The sequence below is a fragment of the Pholcus phalangioides genome, unplaced genomic scaffold, assembly GCF_987345545.1.
Source record: "Pholcus phalangioides strain wild (caught in Gottingen) unplaced genomic scaffold, Ppha-v1.0 ptg000017l_1, whole genome shotgun sequence".
Taxonomy (NCBI): Eukaryota; Metazoa; Arthropoda; class Arachnida; order Araneae; family Pholcidae; genus Pholcus; species Pholcus phalangioides.
In genome coordinates this window covers 27,680,256-27,701,506 of record NW_028301610.1, presented here as the reverse complement: position 1 = coordinate 27,701,506, position 21,251 = coordinate 27,680,256, and the positions used below count along the sequence as shown (strand labels likewise).

Sequence of the window (21,251 nt, the reverse complement as noted above, 5' to 3'; positions counted from 1 at the left end):
TATAGCCCAAAAAATATTGCTTTTCATCCTCAAAAGTATTATTTATTCCGATATTACTTTCAATATTTTTCTTGATAAAAAGAAATTGATTGAATTTTTATCGGTCATCTCTTAAAGCAAGGACATGGCTCGATCGTTACGTTGTTTTAAAGCTAAAAATAAATTATAGAAATATAAATATTGGGTAAAAAAATTGTTAACGAGTTTGAAATTGCGTTTGTTGCAACTCTAAATAGGAACTTTGAGATAGGCCTACTTATATATAATGGTCCATTCAAAAGGAAGTAATTTCGATTTCTTATGAGAAATATGTTTTATTGTTTTTACGTTTACATATTTATAAGTATAGTATCATCTATTGGAGAAATTAATCATTATTTTTTATTGCTTAAAAATATTTAGTATTGGTTGAAACATTTACTGAAACTTGAATAGTAAATTTTGTAATCTTTAAAAAATATTCATCTTCTACTTATGTGTAAAGAACTGAATGGATTTTTTTTTACTGAATTTTAGTAAAAAAAATTAAAAATATATTTGAATTTGTATAATTTTTTAAGTATCTTGAAATTTATATTGTATTTTTTCGTAGTTTATTCAAGTTCATTTTGTTATATGAATCCATAGAGTTGTCAAATTATTCTTATTTTTCATTATTAAAATTTCTGAATTCTAAAGATGTGTAAATAAATGCTAAACTCTAGAATTAATGATAGACTGATTGTCCAAAACTTTTACTAAAACTACATAATGCATATCGATTTATGGGAAAATTGGTACAAATATAATCTAAATAAGTGTTTCTCAGCCTTTGGAAGCCCGCAATTACACACAAGACTACTGAGGAATAAATAGGTAAAAACGAAACGGTGAACCACTCACGGCCGGTATGACTGATGTCAGAGCCCGGCGGTTGAGAAACACTGATCTGAATTATATAAAATATAGAAAAAAAGAATTCAAAATTTTTAAATTTCCAAAATGATATTAATTTGCTTCAGAAAAAGTTGATATTTTTCATAACATGTAAAGATAATGTTATTTATTTTTTTATAACCACACACAAAAATTATCACTATAAACTACACCATTCTTTGAATTGCATGGAACATGCATCATTATAATTGAATTTATTTATTACTATGAATGTGGTACGCAAATGATAGCTATTTTCAGGGAAAATATAATTTTGCTAAGCAAAGATTTGTGTTCCAGAAATCAAATATCCACAATCATTTCCACATTTCGGAAATGGTTGTGAATTTTTTTTAGAGAAACATTGTAAGATATATTTTCAGATATATATATATCATTACTGAATTCCTTAAATAATTTGATAAAATTGTGAAATGAAAGATTAAAAAAAATACCTGAATGGTTAAATTGAGTTTTTTTTTACACATTGACTTTAAATTTTTGATTTATACATTTTCCAAAAAAATGTCAAAATTCCACATCATGGAAATGATCTGGAGAATACATCACATTTGAGACAGTTTACTTCTAATAATATTTCCGCACACGGCAAATTTCCTCTCGAGTAAAAGCTAGGACATAGAGATCGATTACAATTTTTAACTGGTTAATCAAAAATCTTTAATCGATTAATCGAATATTTTTTGTGACCATATAATATATATTAATAAGATTCTATAAAAATATTTTTTATTCATTTCATTCATCTATTCAGTAGATGGAAACAAATACAGAAATTAGGTTAAGAAATTAAGGCTGCCCGCTTCAAGCAGCTCAATATGCTGATCATATTTTGTCAAAACCTGTAATTTCACTTGGATCTTGTTGTTTTTTTTTTAATCGCTTATTTTTGATTATTATTCCCTGATTTCGAAACTACTTTCGATTATACTATTGCTTGTTTTCCTAAAAACTCCTCTCGAATGGTACTTGTGAGGAGATGAGCTGATTCTTCCAAAAATACGAAAAACTACTGTTCACAGTGGTGGCAATAAATTTTGGTCGTCTTCTAAAACTCCCAACAATCTCAATTTGAAACTGAAATCATCATTTTTTGGTGAATCTAATTTGATCTTAATATTGGTTCAAACATTTTTTAAATATGGTCACTTATCCAAAATGTTCTGTACACAACATGATTTTGAATCAGTTTTTAAAAAAAAATCCTATCGATTCACAAACTTTTGATAAAAATTTTAATCGAATTGATTGAGTCGATTAACTCAACTAAAATTTTTAACTGCGATTAACAATTGATCGATTAACCGATGAGATTAATTGGACCAGCCCTAGTAAAAACGTTTCAAATTAGTGAAAATTCGACATTTTGCTTCGATTTTTTTTTTTATCTAAATCTTTTTTTTTTCCATGTGAATGAAAATTGAGAAAAACATTCCCAAAGAATTTATTCAACATTTTTGTGATTTCAGTGTTAGTTTTCAAAATATTTTCCCATAATCTTCAAAAACATTTAAAATAATGATTACGCGTGAATTAGAATTTAGTTCAATTACAAATAATCTACTAAATAATGATGAAGGTCTATTGCTCTTGAACAAACTAAACACGCTTATTGTTAACATTTTCTGCAAATTTCAGTGTATTTCTACAAGTAATTAGAAGTTATGAAATTTAAAATAAGCTATATTTATATTTTCGAGCTTTAAAAAATTATAAAAAATTTGCAAAGCTGTAAAATAATATAAAATTGAATTTTTTATTCAGTCAAAAAATGATCTTATTTTTCTGTCACTTTCTATAAATAATTTATTAATTGTAAAATTATTGATTGTAAAATTATTAATTTACTGATATATAGACTAACGAGTGAAGCTGGATTTTACTTTGATATTTCATCGGTAAAATTGAGCAACCCCCCCTCCAATTAAAAATTTAATAAACAATTTCGGTTGAAAACACTAAAGTAATATTTCTAAATACAAAGCTAGAATGCTGTTTTCTTAGATATAATTTTATATCCTTTTGTAAAAAACTAAAATAAAAATTTCAAAAACTGTCCCCCACAAATTATTTTGGCTACCTATATATTATGAAGAGAACAATTTTATAAATCAAGTAAAATGTCGGTATATTGAAGAAACATTATGTAGCCTACTGATAATGAGAATTTAGCTTTTTCTTCAAAAATGGACATAAAAAATGAAATCTTCTTAATTAATTTTAATCAACAAATTGGAAAACTATAATTGCCGATAATGATATAATAAAACTAATTTCTTTTAATCAGGAAAATAAGATATTCTATACGAATCCGTAGTCTTCGATGGAATTTCTTAAGAGATTGAATTTCATAATTAACGTATATTCATAGAGGGCAATTTTTTAAATTTTAATAAGTTTTTCAATGATTTTTTTGTAGCTGGAATTATATCTAAGTTCTAATATTAATTCATAAGCTACGTTAAACATTATAAAATCAGAAATGAAAATCATGCATTTTTGACTAAAAAAAGTAATATTACCGAAATACGCGTTAAGCAATTAAAAATGTAAAAAAAAGAGAAAAACATCTTTCCCTATAATTTAAAAATATATTTTTTTTTAAAAATCATATTTCTGTACAGCTATAATTAATAAAAAAATACAAAAAAATATTTTCTATTAATAATTATTTTATGATCTTCACACGCAAAACACAGTATTCATTATAAGTTTCATTTTGTTAACAAAAATTGTTTTTATGACATTATGTTCTAAAAATTTAAAATATTGACGATTATTATTATTATTATTTTGCTGTTATATATTTCCCATATATTACATTACTTCATCCAATAATTTATATTATTTTCTCATACATGATGAAATTACTAGAGTCGATAATAACAACCTACCGCATAGTAGACCTACTACATTCGAACTCATTCCACGTTATATGGTAATAGAAAACTATAATTAATATGCAACATTTTTTTAAATATTTCAAATACTAATAATTAAAAAATATTGAATTATCGAAGAAAAATTTTAAAATTTTATAAACAACGTGACGATCATATTCCTACTCGATGTATCAGAAAAGAATTTTATTTATTAAGACCAGCATGTTTTAAGGATTGCGTTATTATAAGTTATCCGTTCGAATTGATACAACATGATTGCTACATTATTCAATTCAATCATTTCCTTTCAGGTATTTTCCAGTAACTCCTGTTTGTTGACCAAGAAATGTTCCTGATAAAAATTTTAAGAAAATAAGTAGTATATTTATAAAATGAAAATATATACTGTGCCAAGAAAAAATGCGTAAAAGAGTAATACTTATGAAAAACTACAAATAGTCCGCAATGTTTTAGAAATTATTATTTAGAAATAAGGGGTCCCTTACCTTTTAACATAGTAAAAAACTTTCTTATGTAGAAATGTTTTTAAAAATATTATACATCCATTGATTTATTTCAAAGTTTAACAACATATATTTTTGATTGTGTATGCTATCCTATGCCATAGTTAATGTTTTACAAAAATTTCCAAAAGAAAATGCATTTAAATAATTATTTTATAATCTTCACACACAAAAAACGGTATTCATTATAAATTTCATTTTTTTAAACAAAAATTGGGTTTATGACTGTCTTAAAATTTAAAGTATTGACGATTATTAGTGCTATTTTTTATTTTAAATATATTTTGCTTCATCCAATAATTTCTATTTTCTCATACATGATGAAATTACTAGAGTCGGTAATAATAACCTACCTCAAAGTACTAGATTCGAACTCATTCCACTTTATATGGTAATAGAAAACAATAATTACCATGCAATTTTTTTTTTTAATTTTTGCAAATAATTCAATATTTTTTTAAGTATTAGAATCGGAGAAAAATATTAAAGTTTTACATCATGATGATCATATTCCTACTTGATGTATCAGAAAAGAATTTTATTAATTAATGGGGGGGGGGCTTTTAGCATTATATTAAGGATTGCATTATTATACGTTATCCGTTCGAATTGGCACAACATAAGGGCTACATTATTCAATTTAATCATTTCCTTTTAGGTATTTCCCAGTAACTGCTGTTTGTGTAGTCTTCGACCAATATCGTTTTGCTCAATAACTTATCGGACAAGCTCTCCGTTTACGAGCGGTCAGGTCAATTGACCTCCACGGCTTCGGAAATCGTGCTAGCTTCCGTATTGAATTCATTTTCTAGTCCATCGCACAACACGGGAAACGGATACCGGGCTAATTGCCATTGAATATTGGAATTTAAATGTAGACGATACATTTCGGCCGAAGCGGTTAAGATCATAACGATTACATTGGAAGGTTTCAATTTCATTAAAATTTAAATTCTACCCAACGACCCGTGTCAAATTTATACGGAATGACCTTTAACATTCGGTATTTAGAGATAACCTGTTACCTAGATAATATAATACAATAAAAACATACATTCATGTATAATAATAAAAATAATAATTTATTTATTTCTAGTGTTGCAATTTAGTTATTTTCCAACTAGATCTGATCTTTTTTAGGCTATTTAGTTGGAAAAAATACCCCATCTAGTTGCAAAGCAAAATAACTTGGTAACTTACTGACATAATTATTTTTAGTTGTTTAGATCACGATTTTAGTTGTTTTTCACGTGAATTCTAGTTGTTTAACGTACTGTTAACTTTATTTCAGCTGCTCTCAAAAATGACACCAACAAGGAGTCAATTCTTTCTAGATGAAAAAAGTATTGAGATCATGTAGCCGTATTTGGTATTGAAATGACACTGTGTGTGTGAAAGATGTACTTTCTAGAATACCAACAAATTGAGATAGAAAATAGGTGTAATGAGTTTTTGTGACCAAGTACTTGCCATGTATATTCAAATATACATGGTACCAGAGGTTTGAATATTTTTAAACAAATATTTCAAAAATTCAAAAAAATATACGTTTTTAGATTTTTGTTAAATTCCAAAATATTTTTTAGAATATCTGTCATGAGTATTATAGCAACTTCAACGTTAATTAGCCTTCAACAATATTTTCAAAAACTTAATTACTAGTAAAAATCAAACACAGCGATATCCGTAAATGATGTGAAAGTAAAGTATGCGAAGGTATAAAATATACTAGTTCTTTCTATGCTTTCTAGTGTGACTTTAATTAGTTTAATTATCTTCAATCGTGACGAATGTTATGATTCTTGTAAAACTTTCTTCTAATATCGGATTCGTGCAATCAGGATATTCCATTGGTAAATTCGCCGTCACGTGTGTTGAGCTTATTAATTATTACTGATTGCCAGTATATACTTATAACGACGCAACAAAAGCACAAATTATGACGTATCGGGTGCCACTGAGATTGTTCAGACAAATTAGTATATTTTTCGAGTTAGTTCTAACTTTACTTGTCCTATACACTGCGATAATACTGTCTCCGACCATATTCAGCTTATTTCGAAATTAACTGGATCAATTTGATCAGATGCAGAATGTTGTTGATTGGTGATTGGACTCGCTCTGTTGTTCTTCCTCAAATTTCAATGACCAGTTTGAAATTATGTTTTAGAAGAGAAGAAATAAAAATTGGGAATTTAAGTTTTCTTAACCGTGATTGGTTTGTCGGAAAATTTCTAATACGGTGTTTGCGATTCAAATGTACAGTGGAATGACGTTAATATTCCTTACCTGTGAGCACAAAATTCTTCTTAGAAATTCTTTGGCTCCCTTCATCTAGAAAATACGGAACATACAATATATGAATTTTTTCAATTGTGTGAAAAAGTTTTCTAAAAAAAATTTAATTCTCGACATCGATTATGATTTGAAATTCATAGTTCACTTCATTCACATCAATTTAGAAACTTTGAAAAAAAAAGTTATAATAATTGATAAACAGTTTTTCGCGATATGATGGAAACTTCCCAATTAATTCAAAATTAGTATAATTTATCTAATTAAGATCTCCAGCATGAATATCAGCGTAGTTATCACTTCGAGGTGTTATACTGTAGATATTCCACCATAGTCAATTTGCAAATCATTAGCCTTCATTATGTGGATCTTATCAATCACAGCTTAACATGTTTTCTGGTCATTCGTAGACATGGCGAGACATGGAAAACGTTGCCAAGATATTAATACGAGTACCTATTGTTCTTGTTGACCATATAATGAATGTTTTACGGTTTCATGTGGTCTGTATTATATGTTATTTTCGGCGCAGAAGTGCACATGCCCTATCTAAAGTCGCATTTAAAAACACATTGCTTATTCCAGTTATGACTTTTACCATACGAAAATATGTTTACATGTAATGATCGACATACGTGAAATATCTCCATAAGATTATTTTCACAAATTTTATAAAAAAATTGCGAATTCGAATCATAAGTTTTTTTTTCGTGCTCTCCAATTTCATTAAAATAAACCAATAATTTGGTAAATGATATTTTATCCAGATTGCAAAATTTATAATATAATTTTAAAATGAAATTACATCACGTATTTAAAATGTTTTTTGTATGAAAGTTGGTTGGCTGAATTTATTCATAGCAAACACCTGCTTGGCGACTATTGGCATGATAAGAATGATAAAATTTGCATTTCTATCTAACTACAGTGAAATCTCGATATAACGATACTCTGCGGACTAAGAAAAATATCGTTGTATAGGGATTATCGTTATATCGAGAGGTGGTAGTTTAACATTAGACTACGGGCATTTCCAAATAAGAATTGACAAATAGTGTTGTAAAGGGATTTATCTCTATATCGCTTATCGTTGTAGTGAGGTTTCACTGTATTTGCACGTACACACATACTTCTGTCTGACATATATAACCTAAATACTCATATTAGAAGATAATACATTTTATAAATTACATTAAAAATTTTTTTTAGATTTATCGAGCGAGATCAAACCCAAAGTTTCTTGATATTCGTCCATCCTTTTTGCCTAATTATGGTAACAAAACATTTCCAAGAAATTGAAAACAATTAAGTCAAAAAGTTAAATGAGTTTTTCTTAAGAAATCAGTCTAACATAAATCATAAATACGGTCAAATGAAGAAACAAGAAAGGAATTTCGTTCATTCTTGGTCGTTTTTCTGGGTGAGTTCCAATTGGAATTTTGGAATAAGTTCAATTATAGATTCTGAGTTATCTCAAGAATTTCATTATTATTTGAACAAAGTACATTTTGTAGATCACTGTTGAAAATTGACCTTAAAAAAGCGTAAATCTTAACATTCGGATTTTAGAATTTAGTCAAGTACACCTACCGAACCTCTAAAAAATTTTAAGAAATAATTACTTCAATTATTCGAATATATCAAATTCCACAAATTTAATTAAAGCTTTAATTGATTGATAAATAAAAAATATAATCATATAGAAATATATAAAAAAATAAATACATTGTATAATGCATTATACATTTAAATAATACATTATAACATTAGGTAGCCCTGTGTACAGAATTCTGATGTAATTTATCGGGCGCACAGAATTATTCCAATTTACTTAATTTCATAAATTTTATTAAAAGTATATTAATTGATAATAAATTAAATTTAAAAAAAATAAGAATGATAACTTACATCATACACTAGGGAGCCTTGTACAGACTTCTAAGGTATATAATCCATATTGGGTGACACGTCCGAAAGGACCACAAGATACAAAATGCGTATGATTCCCATGTGCACGTGAATTCCCTAACTCTCATGGTGACTTCACTTCCTCCTTACGAATATAGATCATGAGAAAGTGAACTTTCCATCACAAAAACACACTTCCTCATTCTTTGGGACAAAATTTCGTGTTGAGCACCGTGCCACGTGGAGCAACACGTACATGTACACCCCAATAGAGGGTTAAGCAAAAAAAAAAAAAAAAAACTCCACATGGTTACAGTGAATGATACTAGTTATACCATGGATATACCTAAAAAAAAAAAGTTGGTAAAATCGGGGTTACAGAAATCGCTCCTCACACCATTCTCATAGATTTTAACCATTTAATTCACCACCCTACCCCCCCCCCTCCTCTCCATGATGGGAGAATGCCATACTGTACATGAATATAGTACTTTGTATAACCCCTCCGTACCTTTTAACCCTTTCAGTAACCCTCCAGGTGAGCCAGAAGTATAGAGAATACCCATCTCCCCTTCCCAAATAGTATAAAAAAAAACGTGGTTATGATAGGGTTCTCGTAGCTTTAGACTAGGTTTTTGTTCAGTACAGGATGGGATAGTACACCCGTGTGTGTGTATAACCGTTAGTCGTTTAATCGGGTGCGACATCTGACCAAGTTTAGGCGGAATACAGGTCACGGGGACTTATTACCCTTGGTATATGAGGATGTGACGGGTACAAAGGGGTACCCGGAGGGTCGGACTTTTCCGGATACCTTTACATCTGTGAATGGATTTAGATGAATTTAGAGGCTTGTAAGAGTTCTAGTGTGCGTACTGTACGTACATTACACGTGCTCCAGCTGCTGGAAATGACATTAGTGGTTAACTGGGTCAACTATTAATGGAAGGAGTATGTCTCGTGGACCGTTGAGGGTTCAAAAACGTATCTGCGAGACAATAAGAATTGGGTCATCTTTTCATATTTTTTCGACAGGGATGTTGATGGCCCGGATGGAAAGAGCACTGAAAATTATTCAGTAGGCTACTGTACGTTCTGATGTATAACACGCGATTATGCGCCTTGAATAATTTCCAGTATTCTTTCCATCCGGGTCATCAACATCCATTTTTATCCAATAGTGACGGAGTAAATTTCGGTAAAGGGATGATCGAATTTTATTCAGAAAAATCTCATACAAGTCTCAAAATGTTTCAACTTCGAAAAGTCGTGATAATCAAGAATTTCAATCACCGATATGTAGGTCAATTTTTATAAGTATATCACAGGATGAATTTCTCTTCAAATTTTCATCTGGATATGAGAGTGTAAATTTATTTCAGTAAAACAGATATGCTCAAATTTTTCACTCACAAAGTCACATTCAAATTTTTGATTTCAAACAGTTCGATGATCAATAATTTAAATCACCATTATCTCGACCAATTTTCATCCAAATTTTATGGAATAAATTTAGTTCAGTACAATCAATTAAAACAAAAATTTTATTTATTGAATTAGTTTTACTTGCAGACCGTGTGAAATTTTATTTCTTCTATTTCTCCGAATCTATTTCACGAAAGTGCCATATCACAGTTAAACTACACTTTTTTTGGTCTTTTTTTAATTTTAAATTTAAAATCAATCTTTCAGACAAAACCATCACAAATACGTGTAAACTAAAAAAAAAAATTCGATATACTTTTCATAGCACATACAGTATTGCGATATCTTAACATTCAACAAATCCATGATTGAGTAAACAACAGACTGAAGTAACTGAGAGAATAGTACAAATTTGATGCTCGATCTAAAAACTTGGTCGAAATACAAGGTTCTGCGCCAGTAAAGAGTAGGTTCCGCCAGAGTGGTGCAATGGCACGATGCTCATCTTCCACCGTGAAGGTTGCCCTGGAGGTACATGGATTCGAATCCGGGGTTGAACATAAGAAACAAGTTTATTACCTACCGATCCCGGGGCCACCACCGATAGATGGCGACTTTATTTTCCACCCAGTTCTACTTGATGGAAATTGCCGCATGGCGATATATGACTTGAGTTGGTGTGCGGTAAAGTAGTATAGCGTAGGCCTACCTCTTTAATTTGCTATAAATATAGAGTAATTATAATTAAAGTTCCCGTACTCTCCGAATACAGCCACATTTTCAGTATATCTTAATGTGGCATGGGAAGAGAGATTTATGCAATAAAAAGAATAGTTCAATTTTTGAGCACCAGGTCAGTCAGTGGCGCTTTTTATGGAATTTTCCTTTTTCTCATGGTCCATATAGCGTATATACCTAGTTTCAATAGGATACGTCCACCAGAACGGGTGCTACGTAGCTCTGAGTAGTTTCTGATCCAGGTTCTGCGCCAGTTCTGATGCAGGTATTCCATCAAAACTTCGTATATACGCTATATGGACCTTGGGGAAAAAGCAATAAAAAGTGCCACTTGTTCACCTGGTGGTCAAAAATTGAACTATTTTTTTTATTGTATAAACCTCTTTCCCAAAGTCTCGTTAAAATATCCCGAAAATTAAGCTATATTCGGATGAGTAATTTTTGAGAGAAACTACTCAAAGTACGAGAACTTTAATTACAATTACCCTGTATATTCAAAAATATACATTCAGTAAGTAAAAAGGAATTCACTCCTGGATAAAGAAGGAGGCTATAAAAAGTAAATATACATTGACGATGAATATTTTCGCAAAAAATAAGTTATTGCAAATTTTATGCTTGAAATTAGCGCATTTTTAGCACTTTACTAGACATTGCACACTGAAAAATACTTTCAGCACTTCTGCTAGATATTGTACATTGAAAAATACTGCTTGTATCAACATGTTCTTCACACAAGTTATTGCTCCGACATTTTTCCGTGCAATGAACTAAAAGTTCTAGAATACGGTAAAAACTATTTGCGATATGATTGTTTACGCGATACACATTTTTCGTTAAAAATGCTTTTGATATTCTCCATTCAAAATCATATAAAAGTTTCAAGCATGTTGCTTAGCCAGAACTGTCTAAAATAAAGCGGGGAAGTTTTATAAAGATATTTTGAATTTTTTTTTTAACTATAAAGTTTTTCATGAAGTGAAAAAGCAAAAAAAAAAACACAAAGAAAACGCATTCAAAGATTTCATTACAGGACTTATATCAGTAAATTCGTTTTACTTAATCGACAATAACTTCGCTTCTCTTTATTGTAGAGACACAAAAAACACAATTTTGGATTCTAAAATAACTGCACTTCCAAATGAACATAAAACTAATTTTCAAATTTTTTTGTGAAATTCATCATTTGAAGGAAGGCAGTCGCCTTAATTGACGCCACCAATGAAAATTATCTTAAAATGTTTTCTATAAACATTACTTTTCTCATATACAACAGGGGTACTTGAGTTTATCTTGGTAATACTGATCATCCACTACATACGAGAACGTCTTTGTATCCAACAGGATACTTGATGACAATGTTCTTTCGAGGAGTAGTAGATCTTATCTTGCGTTTCTTGTGTGGTTAATGAGTATAAAGGCCAACAGCAACTATCTCAAGCAGCAACATGGAACGTGGTCAAGACTCTCCTAGAATGAAGCATCACAATTTTAAAAAAGGTTCTCCTTGCTCTTTTGTTCCTTGGTTATTGTTCACCGAGTGACTTTTTTTTAATTCTTCAACCTCAGGCATGATTCTTCTCGGATGATGAGTTTGATTCCACATTTGCTGACGTAAAGAGAATCCATCTGTTATCCATATAATAATTTTATTTATTTTTTGTTAAAATCACGATAGAAAATCGTAAATCAATTTTCTTCCGATGATCTTGCTCATAAAATCCGCGTGATTAAAATAACATTCAATTCTCAATTTTGTTCTTTGAATAAAATTTGTTTATAAAATTTGTATATAATATTAAAATTTGTTTTAAACTTAACAGGTTATGAAGAGTACACTCGGGTGACGCGTTTGTCCTCGATTACCCCGAGTTGTTTTTAATATCTGGGAATTGTTTTTCAAATATTACATTTATATAACATTCGCATCTAATTTACTATAACTTAATTTTGGTTTAAAGACATGGTGTAAATTACACCATGTCTTTAATTTAACCTTTTTAACATTAAACCTTTTAACATTTAATATTAATATAATTAATTAATATAAAACCATTAACATTTTAACCTTTTATATGGGAGGCTTATTTAACCACTTCCCAGTTCATTTATTTATTTATTTACAAAAATTACATTTTTATACATAATACGTGTGAGAAATCACTTATAATATCCTATAACTAACCAATAATTATTTATAATCCAATAACTAAGCATTTTTATTCACAAATATTGAAGTATAGTACAGTATTACCTTTGTATACTGCTGGTTTTTTTCTTAAATACGCTGAATTGTGCGAAAACGCCTAAAAACAAGACTGATAAATTTTATATGTTGTATATTATTATTAATCTTATCTTATTAGTAATTACTATTATCTTATTAGTAATTACTATTATCTTATTTCTAATCTCATTATCTTATTATTAAGTGATATTATACCTTGATCTTATTATCTTGTTTACCCTATTAGCAACTATTTTTTATCTAATATCATTTTACGGATTGCGTACCATGCGCAGACAATACCGCTGTAATTCAATGAAAATAAGTATAAGACTATTACTCGGATAAAAATTTTCAAGTCTTTTAATTTTGGTTTTTTTACATATATACACAGATTATTTGAAAATAAAATGAAAAAAACAACACAACCCCATTTATCTTTATATTCCGTTCGAATGGTTAAATCTTATTACTAAAGCATAATATCAATTTTTATATTCGATAAAATACTTAAATTTAATTATAACACTGTAGTATTAATGTTTATGATTCAGAGAAACGATCAACAATGGATATGTCAGTATATGGAACTGTCCTTGGGGGTATTGCGAAGGCACTGTTTGGTGAAAACGGTCTTGACTAGGATTGTTTCCGCCCGGGGCAAACATTATTTTGCCATTATTTCAAAATTCGGTAAATTTATAACGGTGTTCTTTGTTTCCACCTAAAAATGCCACCCCTAAATTTTACTGCACGGAGCCTAGTTCCGGCCCTGGGTGAAAATATTGGGTTTTTCCCTATTAACAGAAGAATTCTTTGCATTCTGTTTGGAAGTAAATGTGACAAGTTTTAGAAAGAAGTAAGAAAATGGGGATCTCTTATACCAGGGTCGGAAGATTTGTTAATGACATGCTTAATATATTCCCTATGGATATTTAAATTTTGTCCAACCATTTTTTTACACATATTTGGTACAAAAAAACGATTTACCTTCCACTTACTTGAGTGGTCCCAAATGGGGTGGTGGTAAGATGCTCGTCTACCACCGAAAAGGTTGCCGCCACGGTCCCAAGTTCGAGCCAGTGGGAGGGTATAGATAAGATATTTTCCCTAACAGGTGACCACCGATAGATAGCGCCTTCATTTCCAACCCATCTCATTAATGGCAGAAAATTGCACTATAGTGATATGGTTAGTGTTTCGTGAAGTAGTTTGTTGAGTGAAAATTATTTTTCTTGGTGATTATTTAGAAAATATTTGAATCTATTAAGCAAGAAATTAGTTAAAAAAAAAACTTAAATACTACGTTTAAGTTCTTAAATGAAAATTCAATTTAAAAATTATGAGAAATTTTGAAAATCATCCACGATGGAAATTGTGATAAATTTATTACTTGTTACTAACTTTATACTAATTTGTATCTAATTTTCACTAATTTGTATTCGAGAAATAACAAATCTGATCAGAGACAAGTTCGAAATCGCCTGTTTCAATTCTTTCCACTCAAAACAAATTTCTGGATCCACTAAAATCATTTTAAACAGTTTTTACTGCATAGAAACGATCAACAATGGGTATGTCAGTATATGGAACTGTCTATGGGGGTATTGTGAAGGCATTGTTAGGTGAAAATATTGGGTTTTTTACCCTATTGAGAGAAGAATTCTTTCCATTCTGTTTGAAAGTAAATGTGGCAAGTTTTAGAAAGGAGTGAGAAAATGAGGATCTTATACCAGGGTTGGAAGGTTTCTTAATGAAATGCAAAATTTAATTAGGTATCTGACAAGCTCATTAAGGGGAAAATTTTCACAGTAGCTGCCATGTTTTAATTTTCTGAAGATGACTCGAGGAAAAGCCGCTTTCGTTGCCGATCTAATCCTTTCTTCGATGCCGTTTTCTTTTAGTGCAGTATGTACAGCCCTATAGGGTTCTTAAAGGGGAGTGGTGTTACAGTATAACTACAAATTAGGCATCGTTATCTCAAAAATGCCACTTTCAGACATTATGGGTTTAAAGCCTGTTTAGGGGCTGCTTTTGGTGGTGATGGTTATAGACCAAAACTGATTAGCGGTTGTTGTGCGGAAGGTTATTTTCCTCATTTGACGATAAAATTATTACCTCGGATTAAGAATGGAGATTAGTCGAAAACTACTCTTTCGCTTCTTATAGAATGGGATTCACTGGTGAGTAAAAGGATCAAAAGGAGAAATGTTGATCAAGACCGTTATCTGAGCATGGATTGCCCGAGTATATCCACTTATGGTACCACGCCGAAGCTTAAAACACTACTTGATTATTCTTCTTCGGGATACATCCACGTTTTCCAAGAGTCCCATTATCAACATATCCCGTAAAGACTTCTATGTTAGTATTGCATCATTATTGTTACTAATCACATCTGGATGGAATTTACAAATTCCACATGGAAACTTTTTCTTCAGTAAAAGCTATACGAAAATTGGCCTCTGAAAGTAATTCGAAGACTTTGAAGATGCCATGTTGGCTTTAAATTAAGACAAATGTCGGCGATGTAAGCTAATCAAACTTAAGATATTATGAGTTATAAATTAAGAATGTGTCACATGTTTGAACTCAAAATCTTAATTTCTCTGGATTCATCAATCAGGAAAATTAATATTATTTCATACAGACCGTATCAAAAATATTAATATAATTCATGAAACATATACATCGAAATAAATTTACAAATTTCAAAAAATATTTTTAGTGAGATTTGTTGATCGAAAATATTCGAATATTTTGTTTAAGCACGTATTGTGAGTAAATTTACTTTCTTCTCATGTTATTTAAAATACCTTTTTTAATTTGGAAGTGAAATGAAAAAATTCAAACAACACATTTATGTCCATTATGGTATTACCCCGGAGCTTAAAACACTACTTGATTATTATTCTTCGGGATATATCCAAGTTTTCCTACATTCCCATTATCAATATATCTCATACAGACATATGTTAGTATTGCATCATTATTGTTACTAGTCACATCTGGATGAAATTTACAAATTCCCCCTTCCCCTACAGGGTAACTATTTCTTCAGTAAAAGCTATACGAAAATTTGCCTCTGAAAGTAATTTGAAGATTTTGACGATGTCATGTTGGGGCTTTAGAATAAGATAGATGTCAATGAATAAAGTAAACTAATCACACTTAAGATAGTACCAGTTATAAATTAAGAATTTGCAAGAATAACACGTTTCGAACTTGAGATTTAAATTCATATGCACTCACTTCCCAGGCAAATATTTCAGATGGCTAATAATAATTCAAACAGACCGTACTAGAAATATTTTCAAAAAATATTTCCATTAACATTTGTTTGTGAAAAATATTGGAATAGAAATATTCGACTAATGTTCGACTAATAAACGTACTGTGTATGAGTAAATTCACTTTTCTCATGTCATTCAAAGCACTTTTTTGTAATTTGGAAATAAAATTGAAAATTCAAACAATACATCATTTATATCCATTATGCTACTATATACTCCAGAGCTTAATACAGTGCTTGATTTCATCTTCGGGATATATATCCAAGATTTCCAATAGTTCCATTATCAAGATATGTGAACTTGAAATCCTCATTTCTTTGGACTGCTTCTCATTTAAAAGTATTTCTCATTATCAATGACATTCCATACAGACCGTATCAAAAATATAAGATAGAAACAAATTTTAAAACAAAAATATTTCCAGCATGATTTGTTTGTGGGAAATATTAGAATAGAAATATCTAACTGATGTTGAAGCACGTACCGTGAGTAAATTTACTTTCTTCATTTCGTTTAAAGTACTTTTTGTAATTTAGAAATAAAATTAAAAATTCGAACAACACATTAAAGTCCATCCTTATCTTATATATGGCCATTACGAAACCTTGAAAACAGATAAATTATGCTTAAAAACACTCCATAACACGAACGTTTAATTGAAACTTATTATTCTGTAAGATACAGTTCTTTTTTTTTATCATTCTAAAAACATTTCTGATATATCCACCATAATAGAATGTAATTTCCATTTATCTGGAACGATTCTAGAATTTAAACAAGTTTTATATAGATTCTATTCAAATTTTAAATGTATATAAGAGATAACCGTGAAGGACAGATTTATCTATTATATATTTTTTTGTATTTTCTTTTTTATAAATGGAAGTTAAAGATCATTTAAATAAATTAAACCTTTTTAAAATGTGCGATTATAATAATCAGAGAAAGCATTTTTTAATTGAAAAAAATCATTACACCTGGAAATAATTTGAATTCAATTTAAAATATATTTTAATAGTCTCTATAAAAAAATTGGCAGCTTTCCAGCATTCAGTATTGTGATGTAAGTAAACAAACAATTAGCAGCTCAATGTTTTAAAGAATTCATGTATTATTTTTTTTTTAAATAAAACTTTATACAAATATCTAAAAAAATTAGTTTTAATTTTTACGTGGAAATTAAATTATATAATGGGTATAATATATATATAATGTAATTTCCATTTCTCCATTATATAGAAATGGGCTTAATATTTCAATGCAAAACGGATTTTCAAACTTATTTTATCTCGTGGCAAATCTCACTGATTTCTAAAATTTCAAGGCACAAACTGAAATTAGTTCAGACAAATTTATTACGTCAAGTGTGTATATAACAACATTTAATTCCATTGGGCGCCAAAACAATCCTATTTTCCTGTGCAAAAATTAGATTATTTCAAACGGGCAAGTGCATGTTTCATACAGGGATATCTCCAGCATAGTGTTTGAGCATAGAGCCTACTCCACACTAAATCAGTGTTTCTGAGAGCGAGATCTCACTTCTACTTATTGAATTAAATTTAATGAAAACTAAATTGATAATGAACAAAAATTTTATGAATAAGATCGATCTCTGGAACCTTGGATCAGGCATGGATAAAGTGGCGGGAGGGCTGATCATCCCTCTCAAGAGCAGAATTATATAGGAAAAATAGGTCTGTATATATACGGGACGATCCAACGAACTTAAACAGTACAACACGTCACCCTAGTATAGAGTTCAGTGAGCTTCCTTCTTGGGAAAGTTCTATGCAAGGCCGTCTCAACATTATGGATACCCGGGCGAAGTGATCTTCTGGGACCCCATACTTCGATGCAAGTAATAGGTTGCATATTTGCATACTTACACAAAATCATATAGTAGGCTTACCAGATCTCATCATGTCCTTTATGAACATGAAACCCAGCGCCATGCTCACATGGGCGCATGAGTTAAGATGGTCCTGGTTTTATGGACGACAGTGCTGGATTCTGAAATTAGTTAAGTATATATTGACTTTGTCACTCCACTATATTTCACTTGGAAGCTTTATTTCTTCTTAGTTCTCTGTGGGCTAATTCACCACTTGTCGTGTCATTCCACCTCATCTGATTATTACTCGTGGGCCCCTTAGAATAACCCAAGACCACAAGGGAGCAATATGGTTCCAGGTTGAGAAACCCTCCACTAAATTATCCACGGTTTCCAACGTGTCGACCTACGTACCACTTCAGTAGAGCTGGCGAATGCTTCAGAAGTGGATAACGTTGTGCGAAGTTGTCACTATGTGCCGTTCGATGAAGATTATCATCCAACGGAAGGAATCCATTGCCAAGAGGGACCCTACATCTGCGGGCGCAATAATGTCATGATACAATGGCCATCTTTTAAATATGTGACACATTGCGTTACATCCATCGTTACGCCAACAACACGAGGATTCCAGAACCTTAAAACAATCGCGTTTCACGATGGCGATGGTGTGGAACAAGTCCCTGATAATTCATAGGTTAATAACACACGGATTGAATCACTTTACGAAGACTCAACCGTAAGCAAAACACGACCCATCTAACCAATGTTCTGTACTCGAGGTCAAACCTTCGTTAACTGTAGACCTGTGGACATGCAGGGTGTGTTTCTCCTACTGTTTGTATGCAGTAAACCTTGGAAATATGTGGTAGTAGAAAGACCTACTTCTTCCGTCACTTGAAGATAGGTCTTTTCCAGTTTGTACAGGCCTTATGATACGAGGATGTACTGTGCTAAAGCATCACGATATATTTTCACATAGTGTTGAAACCACCACCAACACTTGTGGGAACTCGGGGGGGGGGGGGGCTCTCCTCCAATACTTCCACTCAGCTGACAACTCTGCTGTATGAAACATCATCCGTATATTTTAATGTTAGCCTTTTCAAGTCTTGAACAACACTACCGAACTGACATTTTTATACAATACATATTTTAAAATCTTACGGTTTATAGCGGTTAAAAACCACGGCGTTATAGCAGTTAAAAACCACGGTTTTATAGTGGTTAAAAATCACGGTTAAACCGTGGTTAAAAAGTATAGTAGACGGTGACCTATGCCAGAGTTTTGCAATTGACTTAACTGGCCTGGAACAACTTCTCTGACATATATAGGTATTGGTGGAGAAATGTGCACCTCAGAGAAAATACATTCAATAATATTCGTAAACACCATAACTTTCCAGGATAAAATTTAATTTCCTTTCAATTACTATCATTTACTTGCATTTTAAAAGTGAATATTAGTTTAAAATGCTTTATATATAAATACTCAAGCAATAAAAATTATAGAGATATAGATGGCTTTTTTCTCAGCCAGTGATATCAAGGAAACGGTTATTTTCCGGATATTATGCTGAGGTGAGCTCACCTCAGCATAATATCCGGAAAATAACCGTTTCCTTGATATCACTGGCTGAGAAAAAAGCCATCTATATCTCTCTAAACCGTCCCACCCGGGGGCCATTTCCTGAAGTTAAGAGAGGCTACTAATGCCTCTACTTCAGCGCCTCACGACACAGTGCGTGAAATTAGGAAGGCAGATTCATGTGTCTCCAGTGGTGTAGATGGTAGCATGCTTGCCCGGTATGCAAGAGGGCCTGGGTTCGAGTCCCGGCGGAGACGTGATGACTTTTCTTTCCGAGCTCACGTCACCTCAGCATAATATCCGGAAAATAACCGTTTCCTTAATAAAAATTATGTTTTTTAAAACGTACGTAAAGAAATATGCTATTTTAATATACAGGGTGTTGCCTTGAAGTGGCAACAAACTCAGAGAAGTGATATCAGGCATCAAGAGGAACAAAAATTACCATAGAACATGGTATCGCAAACCACGTTTAGTCGGTGAAAGTCGCAAAAATACCTGCGCAGGGTGTGACGTCGAGTGGGACAAAAAGAAAAAAAACCATTAATAAGTAGAAGAAACATTTATTTGACAGCATAATTACAATACAGCCTGTGCGACTTCAAACAACTCCTGTAATTATTTCTCTTCGTCTACTTTCTGACACTGAACTGTGCTGCAGAGGCTGTATTGCAATCATGCTGTCAAGTAAATGTTACGGACTGATTATCTATGGATTATGTTATGAGATCACAATTTTTATTCCAGATTCTTTATTGTATATATGCATGTATGAAATATCGTTGTTTGTTATTTTCTCACATAAATTAATAAATTTCCGAATACACCCATCCCCCGGGAAAGCTTCGATATCTTTCTGAGATGGGAAGCGGGGTGTGTACGGTCCTTCAATGTTCAATGTCAAGTAAATGGTTTTGTATTTATTCATTTTTTTTTTTACTTTTTTCTACTTATTATTGTACAGGGTTATTCAAAATGATGTACGGTATTTTAAAATACTATAATAAACTCATTTTTAAACATGCACTTACCAGAACGGGTTTAAAATAAAGGAAAACACAAAAGTTTTCAAAATCCACTTGGCTGATAGCACTATGGAAGTTGTAGTGGCGCTACTGTCGCTACAACTAAAAATGACATCTCAGCAAAAATGCTGTACGCTTGGCCTCCGAGGTCACCTGACATCACACCATGTGACTTTTTCTTGTGGGGCTTTGTGGAAGACTGTGTATATGCCACCGTTACCTCGCACCCAACTTGGGTGTCCTAACACACGCATATGTAATGCTCTGAACTTAGTGACACCAGACATGCTGAAACGAATTTGGCTGGAACTGGACTATCGTCTGGACATTAACCGTGTGACTCGAGGAACTCATATAGAACATTTATAATGCGATAAAATGAAAAAAATGTTTGAGTTTTCCTTTATTTTATACCCGTTCTAGTAAGTGTATGTTTAAAAATGAGTTTTTTATACTGTATCATTTTGAATAACCCTGTACTTTATTTTGTACACAACAGGCTGTGCTATAATCATGCTGTAATAAATGTTTTTATACTTATTATTAGCTTTTTTTTGTCCTATTAGACAACACACC

At 31.2% G+C, this 21,251-nt stretch overlaps 1 protein-coding gene and 1 long non-coding RNA gene across 6 annotated transcripts in view; one reads left to right on the top strand and one right to left on the bottom strand.

Moving 5' to 3' along the window:
* The window catches only part of LOC149072706 (uncharacterized), a 494,426-nt gene that overhangs the window by 76,618 nt on the left and 396,557 nt on the right, over positions 1–21,251 (top strand). The window lies entirely within an intron of this gene.
* Positions 1–21,251, bottom strand: part of LOC149072707 (uncharacterized) — a 214,648-nt gene that overhangs the window by 129,925 nt on the left and 63,472 nt on the right. For all 5 annotated transcript variants that reach the window (XR_016194503.1, XR_016194504.1, XR_016194509.1 and 2 more), the window contains exon 2: positions 6,632–6,676. This is a non-coding gene — a long non-coding RNA (uncharacterized LOC149072707). The remainder of the gene's footprint in view (positions 1–6,631; positions 6,677–21,251) is intronic.